We start from the raw sequence: 13,692 nt of genomic DNA on the forward strand, positions 1-13,692 counted from the left end.
CGGGTCCCTGTTTGTTAGGCTGTGTTGGATCTCTTGCCCCTACACTGCCTGATGTTATTGTATTAGGGTGCTATATGTATTTCAAAATAGGCAATTTTTTCATTAAAAAATTAGAACCTCAAGTTCTACAAATCCCAAATCCCTGATTGGGCACATGTTAGTACCAAACAATATTTGTAGCCTCCATAGCAATTTTACTAAAAAATTCCGGGTATTTTGGGGATTTTTATATAAAAAATCGGGCAGAATTTATTTTCAATTTTCTAAGGACACATTTATCTATTAACTCTGAAAAGGATTATTATCTCTATTCGGGCTTTTTCTTCAATCTCAGCTTTAACCATTCCATATTTCAAAGTGATATCTCTATCCGTTCTCACACGGCATATTTTGTACTAGATTTTTTCGATTTTCTCCCACTTTGCGTCGGAACAATCTTCCACAAAAGGGGAGTGGGACCAATAAGTTCGACATCTTTTCAACTGGTTGAGGTCAGAAATAAGTGTCACTAACTCGGCTTTGCCATGTTGGAGATTAACTATCAGGTCTATTTGACATTTAGTTACAACCTAATATTCTACTCATCTTCATTCAGGTCGCCAAGCATTGATGTTGGTCCATGCATGTAGCCAAGTGAAAGCATGTGCTCCAGAATGAATTGCACGTCGAGTGTTTGTCACTTCGGTATTGGTCACATAAACGGTAATTGTTAATGGATCATTTGCAGGAATCATTTGCACAGAGTATTAAAGCATTAGAATGTACTCACACGGCATGGAGTGCAATTTACGTGTCCATGTTGTACATGGTAAACACCAAAGTGTTCAGGTATGCAATATGAGCTAGGGTGTGAGTGGTTGTGTGTGTGTGTGAGTATTGATTATTTGAACTAGTATTTAGTTAAACTGTGGCAATTTCAAGGATGGTGGAGCAACCACGATGATGTTGGTGTTGGCGTTGGAGCATTTCATGTTGATATTTGTCATTATAGATATGTACACCGTTCCCTGCCGTTCAATAGCTTCATGGAGAAATTGAATGTCATGGTGGATAATTAAAAATAAATTAAAAGGCTTGATAACAAATTAATTTTGGAGCATGAAATCCTGTAGTGGGAGATGGATCCACAAGGACATGGTCATGTAAAGACAATAGAAAATAGCAATTTTCAGCAAATTTTTGCTAGTTGCCTAGAGTAGTCTACTAATACTTGGCATTCGACACTGTCTTCCTCTACTTACCGTTATCGTTTGAGCGTGCCTCTGAAAGGTTCTCAATATTTGCTGCCACATAATTAAACTGAAATTACTTTAATTAGCATTAACAAATAAACCAAATGGGAAAAGAGATTAAAATGCGAAAATCCCAACTAAAAGCTCTCGCACACCCTCACACGTATGGGTGTACTCACTTAGTACTAGCCCCTCAGACACAGTTAGTTCAGACCAAAGTGCCTGAATAATTAGTTTTTTGGTTGTGGTTGTGTGCAAAACAATTTAACCAAGATCCTTATCAAGGCTGTCATGCATAGCGTAAAGCGTAGCGTTACTTATAAATAATATTTAAATGTTGTTGATACAGCTGTGGCGATATGGGGAAACCATGTGTTACATAATCATATCTAAACAATTTCTGGTAAGGATTCGTGAAGGTTAATACGCTCTTGCTTGTTTTTAGTTTCGTCGAAGCCTTTTGCATGCGCACCTGTTGGCATGAAACTTTAAGTGATTAGAAAGCAATGTAACCTGTCTATAATAAAGAGAAGCATTTGTAACTAGCAAGTTATCAAGGCGATAAAATACTCTGAGATATGATAATCAGTAAAAAGACGAGTAGTGTTAGATTGGGTTACCTTATCTTTGTTACTTAGTTACCTTAGTTACTTCAATCAGAGATCTCAAGTCCATTGTGGTCGCCCAAGAAGAAGGTAAAGCAGAGAAAGGGGAAGAGGAAACACAAATAGAAATGCACCGTTTTAGTAGCTATATTTAAAAATAAACCGATCTGAACCATATACGACACATATATCGAAAAGCCTAACATAAGTCACTGTGTCAAATTTCAGTGAAATCGGATTATAAATGCGCCTTTTATGGGGCCAAGACTTTAAATCGAGAGATCAGTCTACATGGCAGCTATATCCAAATCTGCACCGATTTGGGCCAAGTTGCAGAAAAATGTCGAAGAGTCTAACACAACGCACTGTCCAAAATTTCAGCGAAATCGGACAATAAATGCGCTTTTTATGGCCCCAAAACCTAAAACCGAGAGATCGGTCTATATGACAGCTATATCCAAATCTGGACCGATCTGTACCATATTGCAGAAGTATGTCAAGGGGCATAACTTAACTCACTGTCCCAAATGTCGGCGACATCGGACAATAAATGCGCCTTTCATGGTCCCAAATCCTTAAATCGAGAGTTCGGTCTATATGCCAGTTATATCCAAATCTGAACCGATCTAAGCCAAATTGACGAAGAATGTCGAAGGGTCTAACAAAACTCACTGTCCCAAATTTCAGCAAAATCGAATAATAAATGTGGCTTTTATAGGCCTAAGACCCTAAATCGTAGGATCGGTCTATATGGCAGCTATATCCAAATCTGAAACGATCTGGTCCAAATTAACGATGGATGTCGAAGGGTCTAAGAAAACTCACTGTCCCAAATTTCAGCAAAATCGAATAATAAATGTGGCTTTTATAGGCCTAAGATCCTAAATCGGAGGATCGGTCTATATGGCAACTATATCCAAATCTGAAAAGATCTGGTCCAAATTAACGATGGATGTCCAAATTAACGATGGATGTCGAAGGGTCTAACAAAACTCACTGTCCCAAATTTCAGCAAAATCTAATAATAAATGTGGCTTTTATAGGCCCTAAATCGTAGGATCGGTCTATATGGCAGCTATATCCAAATCTGAAACGATATGGTCCAAATTAACGATGGATGTCGAAGGATCTAAGAAAACTCACTGTCCCAAATTTAGCAAAATCGAATAATAAATGTGGGTTTTATAGGCCTAAGACCCTAAATCGGAGGATCGGTCTATATGGCAGCGATATCCAAATCTGAACCGATCTTGTCCAAATTAACGGTGGATGTCGAAGGGCCTAAGAAAACTCACTGTCCCAAATTTCAGCAAAATCGAATAATAAATGTGGCTTTTATAGGCCTAAGACCCTAAATCGGAGGATCGGTCTATATGGCAGCTATATCCAAATCTGAAACGATCTGGTCCAAATTAACGATGGATGTCGAAGGGTCTAACAAAACTCTCTGTCCCAAATTTCAGCAAAATCGAATAATAAATGTGGCTTTTATAGGCCTAAGACCCTTAATCGGAGGATCGGTTTATATGGCAGCTATATCCAAATCTGAACCGATCTGAGCCAAATTGACGAAGGATATCGAACGGCCTAACACAACTCACTGTCTTCAATTTCAGCAAAATCGGATATTAAATGTGGGTTTTATGGTCCTAAGACCCTAAATCGGCCGATCGGTCTATATGGAGGCAATATCAAGATATAGTCCGATATAGTCCGATATAGCCCATCTTCGAACTTAACCTGCTTATGGAAAAAAATCTGTGCAAAATTTCAGCTCAATATCTCTTTTTTTAAAGACTGTAGCGTGATATCAACAGACAGACGGACGGACACCACCACTGTGGTACAAGGTGTTATAGATTGGTGAATTTGTTTGCAACGCTAAGAAAGAGAAGAGCTAGACCCATCCATAAGTATACGGATCGACTTAGAATCACTTCCTGATTCGATTTAGCCATGCCTGCCCATGTATTATTGTAATCAAGGTACAGGTCGCCTTTGTTGTCCGATTTTCACAAAATTTTGCTTAAGTCTCGTTTTTGGCCCAAGGACGAACACTATTGATTTTGAAAAAAATCGGTCCAGATTTAGATATAGCTCCCATATATATCTTTCATCTGATGTGTCCTTTTAAAGCTGTAGAAGCCAAAATTTTAGTCCGATCTATACCAAATTTGGCACGAAATGTATTTCGTGACGGCACGAAATGTATTTCGGTTCAGATTTAGATATAGCTCCCATATATAACTTACGTCCGATTTGACCTATTAAGGCACAATTGCGGACCGATCTTTACAAAATTTGGCCCGAAGTGCTTTTTGTAACGTCCCAATATGTGTGTAAAATTTCATCACAATTGGATCAGATTTATATATAGCTCCCATATATATCTTTCACCCAATATGGTCTTTTAAGGCTGTAGCAGGCACAATTTTGGTCCGATCTTTACAAAATTTGGCATGGAACGTTTTATTCAACGTGCAAAGTTTCATAAAAATCGGTCCAGATTTAGATATAGCTCCCATATATATTTTTCATCCGATATGGCTTTTTAAGGCTGTAGAAGCCACAATTTTCGTACCATCGTAAGAAAATCGTATAAGGTTCTATTCGATAATCTAATAGGTATGCAAAATTAAAGTCTGACTAAATTTGAATATAAGTGTTATCTTTTAAAAGTATTACGTATACTCGGTGGTGTAGGGTATTATATAGTCGGCTCCGCCCGACTTTTGCCTTTCCTTACTGGTTTTATATACTGTCCTCCACGGATCATATTTGACAAGTTCTTCCAATGACCTTGTTCAAATATTAAGGAGCTGTATATATCTTGGCGACTGGATGACTTGGGGATGTGGGAAAACAAGCAACGATTCTTATTGGTTTTCACCAGGCTTATCATAGTCATCCTTCATCTCAAATATGGACACAAACCTCCCCGCGGTGTCACCTGGGAAGCTACTTTCAACATCCGTTAAAGGTAATTAGCTCCCATATATATTTTTCATCCGATATGGCTTTTTAAGGCTGTAGAAGCCACAATTTTCGTACCATCGTAAGAAAATCGTATAAGGTTCTATTCGATAATCTAATAGGTATGCAAAATTAAAGTCTGACTAAATTTGAATATAAGTGTTATCTTTTAAAAGTATTACGTATACTCGGTGGTGTAGGGTATTATATAGTCGGCTCCGCCCGACTTTTGCCCTTCCTTACTGGTTTTATATACTGTCCTCCACGGATCATATTTGACAAGTTCTTCCAATGACCTTGTTCAAATATTAAGGAGCTGAATATATCTTGGCGACTGGATGACTTGGGGATGTGGGAAAACAAGCAACGATTCTTATTGGTTTTCACCAGGCTTATCATAGTCATCCTTCATCTCAAATATGGACACAAACCTCCCCGCGGTGTCACCTGGGAAGCTACTTTCAACATCCGTTAAAGGTAATTAGCTCAAATGTACCACCTGTTCACCTATAGAACGATAAAAGATTGGTTGGGGCGTCGGGCCGGAAAACTTAAAGAAACGAAGAAGAATAACAAGTAAGAGCGTGCTAAGACCGGCCGGGCCGAATCTTATATACCCTCCACCATAGATCGCATTTGTCGAGCTCTATGCGCGGTATCTCTTTTTAGGCATACAAAGAATATTGAATAATAACTGTTATGCTATTGAAGCTATATCAAGTTATAGTCCGATTCGGACCATAAATGAATGCTGAACATTGTAGAAGTCATTTTGTAATATTTCAGTTCATTTGGATAAGAACTGCGCCTTGTAGGGGCTCAAGAAGCAAACTCGGGAGATAGGTTTATATGGGAGCTGTATCAAGCTATTGATCGATGCGCACCGTATTAGACACATATGTTGAAGGTCATGAGAGAAGCCGTTGTACAAAATTTCTGCCAAATCCGAAGAAAATTGCGCCCCTTAGAGGCTCAAGAATTTCCAATTTCCGCCATACTTGCAAATTTTGTCCATGAAGGAACATGGGCAAACTTCTCACATATCAATGAGTCCAGTCCGATTCAAGTTTAAGCTCAATGATAAGGGACCTCCTTTTTATAGCCGAGTCTGAACGGCGTGCCGCAGTGCGACATCTCTTTGAAGAGAAGTTTTACATGGCATAGTACCTCACAAATGTTGCCAGTATAAGGAGGGAAAAACCACCGCTGAAAATTTTTTCTGATGGTCTCGTCAGGATTCGAACCCAGGCGTTCAGCGTCATAGGCGGACATGCTAACCTCTGCGCTACGGTGGCCTCCGCCATACTTAGCACAGTTATTTAAAGTCATAACAAAAAACCTCATGCAAAATTTCAACCAAATCGGATGAGAATTGCCCGCTCTATTGGCTCAAGAAGTCAAGATCCCAGTTCGGTTCATATGACAGCTATACCAAATTATGATTCGATTTGAATTATGCTAAGAACAGTTGTTGGAAGTAATACCAAAACATTACGTGCAAAATTTCAGTTCAATCGGATGAGAATTGCGCCTCTAGAGGCTCAAGAAGTCAAGACCCAAGATCGGTTTATATGGCAGCTATATCAAAACATGGACCGATTTGGTCCATTTGCAATCCCAACCGACCTACACTAATAAAAAGTGTTTGTGCAAAATTTCAAGCGGCTAGCTTAACACCTTCGAAAGTTTGCGTGCTTTCGACAGACAGACGGACAGACATGGATAAATCGACTTAAAATGAAATGACGATCAAGAATATATATACCTTATGGGGTCTCAGACACATATTTCGAGGTGTTACAAACAGAATGACGCAATTAGTATACCCCTATCCTATGGTGGAGGGTATAAAAACGGATTCCCCCTATATTGAGGACTCCAGCAAAGGTTTTAAGGACCATGATTTGCGTATCTGCTCCTGAAATGTCCGTGCTCTTTATAGAGAGGGTACAGTGTACGCACTGGCGGATGTATTAAGGAAGTAAAGCAGACATTACCGCCATACAAAAAGCGCGGTGGCTCGGGAAAGGCAACCCTAAGGGCCATGGAACGTCGCATGAATTTGGCTGTGGATTTGTGTTTAGTCGGAGACTGAAACACTTTGTCTCCAGGTTTACTCCGGTGGATGAGAGGCTAGTTACAAACCGCATAAAAGCCAAATTCTGCCATACTTGCGCCCATGGCCCGCCGGAAGACAAGGGTGAACAGACCAAAGTTAATTTCTACGAGCGAATATGACCGCTGTCTCGCTCACGATATTAAAATCGTTCTGGGAGATTTTAATGCGAAAATAAGGAAAGAAAATACCTTTGATCCAACAGACGTAAAATGTTACCTACACGCAGAAACTTCCGATAATGAATTGAGGGTAATAGAATTCGTCGCGGCAAAGAACATGACAGTTAACAGCACCAAATTCCAGTATAGAAGGATTCACATGGCCACATGGCTGTCACCCAATCAAAACACTAGAAACCAAATAGATCATGTTGTGATAGATGGAGGGCATTCAACCAGCGTGTTAGATGTTCGATCGATCCGAGGGACAAATATCGTTTCGGATCATAACCTTGTTGCAGCAATGGTTCGCACACGAAGCTGACACTGCACGGAAGGTGTTGTGCAAACACAACAGATGGCAAGGGTCTAATTGGTTGAAGAAAGATCCAGTGGCTTGAAAAAAGCACTCCCTATCTCGTTAGTATAGAAGCGCAAAGCCAAACCATTGGCCACTCCATGGAAAGAGACGCTCCACCCGTACTTGGGTACCAGAAGCCTCCTTCAAGGAACCCATTGTACGACCAGAAGTGTCAAAAAGTATTGAAGTCAAGAATGCAGCATACACGGCAACATTATAGCCAGTAGCAATGCGCCAGATGAAGGAAAGGTATCGGGAGAAAACGAGAGAGGAGAAATGTCTCTTCCACTGGAAGAAGAAAAAAATGGAAAGACGCGAGTGTGAGAGAATCAAGATATTCAGGAGCCAGAATGAAGTCCAAAAATTATACCAAAAAATTAAGACCGATGGTTTTGGTACAGGAACATCCTCCTACAGAGCCAAAGAAGGAAATATGGTAATTGATATAGATAGTGTGCTGAGGATATGGAAAGAACACTTTTAGCAGCTGCTGGTATTTGATGATGGTGGCAAACCAATCCCTGATGTTGGTATAGAATGTGTGCCAACTATTCTGAACGAGGTCCATGTAGCAATAACCCGACTGAAAAACAATAAGGCAGCAGGAGCCGATGGGTTACCGGCTGAACTGTTTAAGACTGTAAGCGACAAGCTAAAATGGCGTATACATCTGATTGTCTGTGCGATTTTGTTAGAAGAACGCATAGCCGATGATTGGAGCCTCAGCATACCCGTACGCAAGAAATGGGACAATTCGGTATGTGTCAACTACAGAGGAATAATTATCCTACCCATCGCATACAAGATACAATCAAGCGTACTGTGTGAAAAATTAAAGTCAAAACTCGACGATAGGTTAGGTTAGGCAGTCCTTTACAGACTCACTTAGACAATTTTAGGTCCATTGTGATACCACAGTAGCGACAGACCAAGGCTTCTGGCGGGAATCGAACCCACGTCCCCTGCACTGGTAATCCAAGCACGCTACCAACTCGGCTACCGGGGAGCCCTAAACTGGACGTTATAACTGAGCCCTATCTGTCCGGCTTTGGGGCCACCGCAGCGCAGAGCTTAGCATGTCCGCCTATGACACTGAACGCCTGGGTTCGAGTCCTGGCGAGACCATCAAAAATTTTTCAGCTGTGGTTTCCCCTCCTAATGCTGGCAACATTTGTGAGGTACTACGCCATGTAAAACTTCTCTCCAAAGAGGTGTCGCACTGCGGTACGCCGTTCGGACTCAGCTATAAAAAGGAGGCCCCTTATCATTGAGCTTAAACTTGAATCGGACTGCACTCATTGATGTGTGAAAAGTTTGCCCCTATTCCTTAGTGGAATGTTTATGGGCAAAATTTGCATTTTGAGTCAGTCCGGCTTTAAAGCTGGTCAAATACTGGAAAACACCCGAGAAGGGCAAATCAGCATATACAAGTATCGTTGACTACACAGCTGTCTTCGTTCAAAGGTATTTCAAGCCATGACTGAGTTTGGAATCACTGAAAAACTCATACGACATTGCAGGATGACGCTTGCTGATACATGTTCCTCAGTTAAAATATGAAAGAACATCTTCCAACCGTTCAATACCAAACGAGGTTTCAAACAGTTAGACAGCATATCGTGTGATCTCTTTTATGTTCTGCTGAAGAATATTATACGAGATGCAGGCGTTAATAGGTATGGCACACTATTCACAAGTGAAGATATACTACAGCATCGATATTATAGGCCGGTCACCGGAAGAAGTAATCGCAGCCTTTGAAAGTATCGAGAGAGAATCAACGAAAGTATGTTTGGCAGTTAATAAAGACGAAACAATGTGGATGATAACAACCTCAACAAAGCCCTGTAAACCCGGGCAGATAATAAAATGGTTAAAGTTGGAAACATCGACTTTAAGATAGTCAGAAACTTTATCTACCTCGTCACCACATACTATTTTGGATTGAGCAAGCAAATGAGGAGCAAAACCAACTCTCGACACACAAAAATTACACTATACAAGACACTGATACTACCCGTGCTGTTATATGGCTCCGAAGTAGGGATACTTGCGAAAGCAGATGAGGCATTACTTGGAGAGTTTGAGAGAAAAATCCTGCGTTAAGTATATGGACCAGTTTGCTTCAATGCAGAACATAGGCGTCGTATGGACCAAGAGCTGTAAGACGACGAAAGCATAGTTAAACGCATCAAAATACAACGTTTGCGTTGAGTAGGTCGTGTTTTCAGAATGAATGAGGAAGCTCCAGCAAAGAAGTCTTTTGAAGGCGACCATTAAAGAAAACGCAAAAAGGGAAGACCAAAACTACGCTGGAGAGACCAAGTGAAGACGACATCTCGAAACTGGGTATCAGAGATTGGAAAAGCAGCGTAAGAGACCGAAGCGCTTGGAAATCAATTCTACGTTCGTCTAGAAGAACAAAAATTCTGTAATGGTCAACTAAAGTAAGTTAGTACCCAATTGGAAAGTCGGCGACTTTAAGGCCTGATATCATTCCTTGTTTTGCATCTGCGAGGCCTGGTGTCCTAAATCCATGTTTATATATTTTTAATATTGAGTGACATTGCCAGGTTAGTACTAGACTTTCACAATAAATACAAGGCCCTAAGAAGGAAAAATTACTGCTTCAAAACATCAGAAGTTCATGAGGTACGGCAATGTGTCGCATATATTTTGTGGGGTACTTCGGAAGGAATACATAAAGACGGCACAGGCATCCTTTTTCAAACTTTTAGAAGTTGCAAGGTATGAAGCTTGTTGAAAGTCACACCAAATCTATTTAGAGACTCAAGAAGTCACATTGAGAAGGAAAATCAGACCAGGATAGGGGGCATATTCATTTAGTCATTCCGTTTGTAACATATCGAAATATCCATTTTCGACCCTACCAAGTTTATATATTTTGGATCGTTGTAAAATTCTAAGACTATTTTACGATGTCCGTCCGAGTTTCTGTCCGTCTGACTGTCCGTGTGTCCGTCTGTTGTAATCACGCTACAGTCTTTAAAAATTGAGATATTGAGTTGAAATTTTTCACCGACTCGTATTTCTTCTAAACGCAGGTTAAGTTTTTGAATGGGCCACCTCGGACTATATTTGGATATAAATGCAATATAGACCTATATGGCGATTTAGGTTCTTAAGCCTAAAACAGGCGCATTTATTACCCGATTTGGCTGAAATTTGGCACAGTGAGTTTTAATAGACCCGTCGACATCGAAACCATAAATGGTCCAGATCGGAACATATTTGGACACAGCTGCCATATAACCGATCTGCCCATTTTGGGCCTTAGGCTTATAACAGACGCATTTATTACATAACTTCGCTGGACTTTAGAACAGTGAGTTGTATCTATAATTCCAACATCTCTCCCGAATATGGTCCTTATCGGGCTATATTTAGATGCAGCTGCCGTCTTTAGAGTCTTTTTGAATCGGGCAGCACTCAGTGATATGTGAAAAGTTTGTCCAAATTCGGTAGTGGAATGTTCATGGGCAAATTTGCATTTTTGCCTCTTTTAGAGCACGCCTTATTGCGTCAGAGATCAGTACCGCCGCAGTATCCTTTAACATCTCGATCATTCTATGAGGGTCACAGTTTTCAAAACACTGATGTTTTACGAGGCATCCATTTGTGATAATCGGCCGAAAAACAGCAATAAACATCCGGCGTACCTTCCCCGGGTTATGCTCCCAACTCCTTCTTGACAAGTGCGAATGCACTCATTCCGCTTTTGACCTTTTCCTCCAGGCACCTCTTCCAGCTTAGTTTCTGATTAAGTATCATGCACAAGTACTTCGCCTTGAGAGGGCCTACTCCATCCAGGACAGATGCCCTGAAAACACCGAGCTTTTTTCTCCTGGTGAAAAGCATCAGGTCAGCCCTTCTGGGGTTTATGCCAAGTCCGTAGGATCTACCCCATCGAGACAGTTTGCTCAATGCCACCTGAAGAAAGTCCATGATGACGACGTCATCCGCGTTGGCAATCGTCTTCTAATTGAAGACCTTAGATTCCCGTAACCAAAAACCACAAAATGGGGGCTTGCGAAGTTACTTTGGTCACAAACTTCCTTATCGAGATATAACCAGTCGCATACCTGTAAAAGGTCGAGACGCACCTAAAACATGCGTAATTTAGTCTCCCCATGATATTCAAAATAAAGAATGAGAAACATGGAAACATATAGGGTATACCAAGGGACAGTTTTCGATAAGCTTAAAACATTTCAATTTCTCAACTTGACCTCAGGAAGGGCAATATTTCCCCAATTAAATTCGAAGCCGCTGATTCTTTGCACCATATGGGGTCCCCAATGGTTAGATGTTGATTCTGTTCGGAATCGCACCATCATCGGACGATTTCAGTGAGGTGTAATGTGCATGGAGTTGATGCAATTTCAGATGTTCTCTGACTTTACAACTACACAGAGATATAGCCGTACAGCGTGAAGTGGTACGAGCAGTCGAGATGTATTATTAACTGAAGGAGTACGTGATTGCGGCCTATCTGGATATTTAACAACTGGCAGATAGATTCGATAGTCACCGCCCAGGACCTCACGGGGGTCCAACCGAATATCTACTGGTGGATGGATTTCATGCTACGCGACAGAATTGTCAATGCGGTCAGAAGGCTTGTGACGAGGGAAACGTCTCAGGTAGGGGTGTTCTCGCGGATTCACTGCAAACTTGTCATCCTAACATGAAATACTATTGGATCTCAACAGGGATGGTGCGAAAATAATAGCATATGAGGATGAAGTCTTGCTATGGATACGAGGTAAATTTCTGTTGTCGATCTGCGAGATCATGGAATGGGCACTGGATAGACTATAGAGACGAGAAACGAGAAATGGTTTGAGGACAAACCCTAGGAAGACAGAGCTGGTCCTCCTCACTCGGAAATATAAGAGCTCCTCACTCGGAAATATAAGAGCTGGAGCTTAGACTCCCGTCTTTGAATGGCTCGAAAATGATCGCATTTGCGGATGAAGTCTTGCTATGGAAAGTAGGCAAATTCCTGTGCTCTATCATCGAGATCATGAAAAGTCACTAGCGGGTCTATCGAGATGGACAACCTCTAGGATGACTGAAATGGCCCTCGTCACTCGGGAGATAATATACCGGTGTTTAGACTCCCGTCTTTGAACGGGAGCACTTTGTAGTTGTAGAAGGAAGCGAAATATCTGGGCCTAGTCCTGTATTCGAAACCATCCTATGCGCCTTCTACTCCTGTAGCAAGATGTTCGGTGGGAAATGGGGGAATATAACGATGAAAAATTTACTTGATGTACACGGACCCTGGTGACAAGATTAATATGTGCATATTCTTTTCAAACTAACCTAATCCAAATTGATTCAAACTAAACCATGTCTTCCCCCTTCGATAAATAATTTCTTTAAAGTATTAGTGAAACTCTAGATGTACCCAACACCTCGAGGTGCAGTGCATTAGATTGTCTGCCTCGCTCAACTTTAGCCATTTTTTGCGGTTTATGTTAAAATTTTTTGGTTCTTATTTATGTTTGCAAATGTTTTTGGCATAATTGAAGCCATAATTTTGAATTATATCCCAGGTTTATAGCATCATCGTACTTTGTATATAAATTATAGTACTAGTGTATAACAGTTTAGTTAGCAGTTGATTTTTCGTCCCAAAGTATTTGCTGAACATTTAACAGGGCGATTGTTGTCCAAGCTGTATGTTAACAACATTCGCGAAAGCTCAAAATTGTCTAAAGAGATTGCAGAATATGTTATGTATGGAACATGGACAAAGAAATGTGTAGAATGTTTATGTTAGACTTAAACATTCTATAATTAGAGTAGCATACGAATCAGCTTGAGTAACTACAACGCAATTTGATAATCTTGTGAAACTTCATTTGTCCCTTTTTAAAAATTTTGGTTTCTTAGACTTAACAAGTAAGGCAATGTGGGTTGAAGTGATAGATATTTTAAAGTACAGTGCGAACCTGACATTCAAATTTTTACATCCCAGGAGGATACATAGTGACTGTATATAGAAGGCACAGTGAACGGGCCGTGTTTGGCTAGTAAAGTATATAAAGAGTGATTTGTTAAGAGCTTGATAACTTTTTTTTTAAAAAAAACGCATAAAATTTGCAAAATCTCATCGGTTCTTTATTTGAAACGTTAGATTGGTCCATGACATTTACTTTTTGAAGATAATTTCATTTAAATGTTGACCGCGGCTGTCTTAGGTGGTCCATTCGGA

At 40.5% G+C, this 13,692-nt stretch overlaps 1 protein-coding gene across 1 annotated transcript in view; it reads left to right on the forward strand.

Annotated features, from left to right (window-relative positions):
• The window catches only part of LOC106083451 (UNC93-like protein), a 362,273-nt gene that overhangs the window by 106,535 nt on the left and 242,046 nt on the right, over positions 1 to 13,692 (forward strand). The gene's annotated exons all lie outside the window — the stretch shown is intronic.

This window comes from Stomoxys calcitrans, chromosome 5, assembly GCF_963082655.1.
Source record: "Stomoxys calcitrans chromosome 5, idStoCalc2.1, whole genome shotgun sequence".
In the NCBI taxonomy this organism is placed as follows: Eukaryota; Metazoa; Arthropoda; class Insecta; order Diptera; family Muscidae; genus Stomoxys; species Stomoxys calcitrans.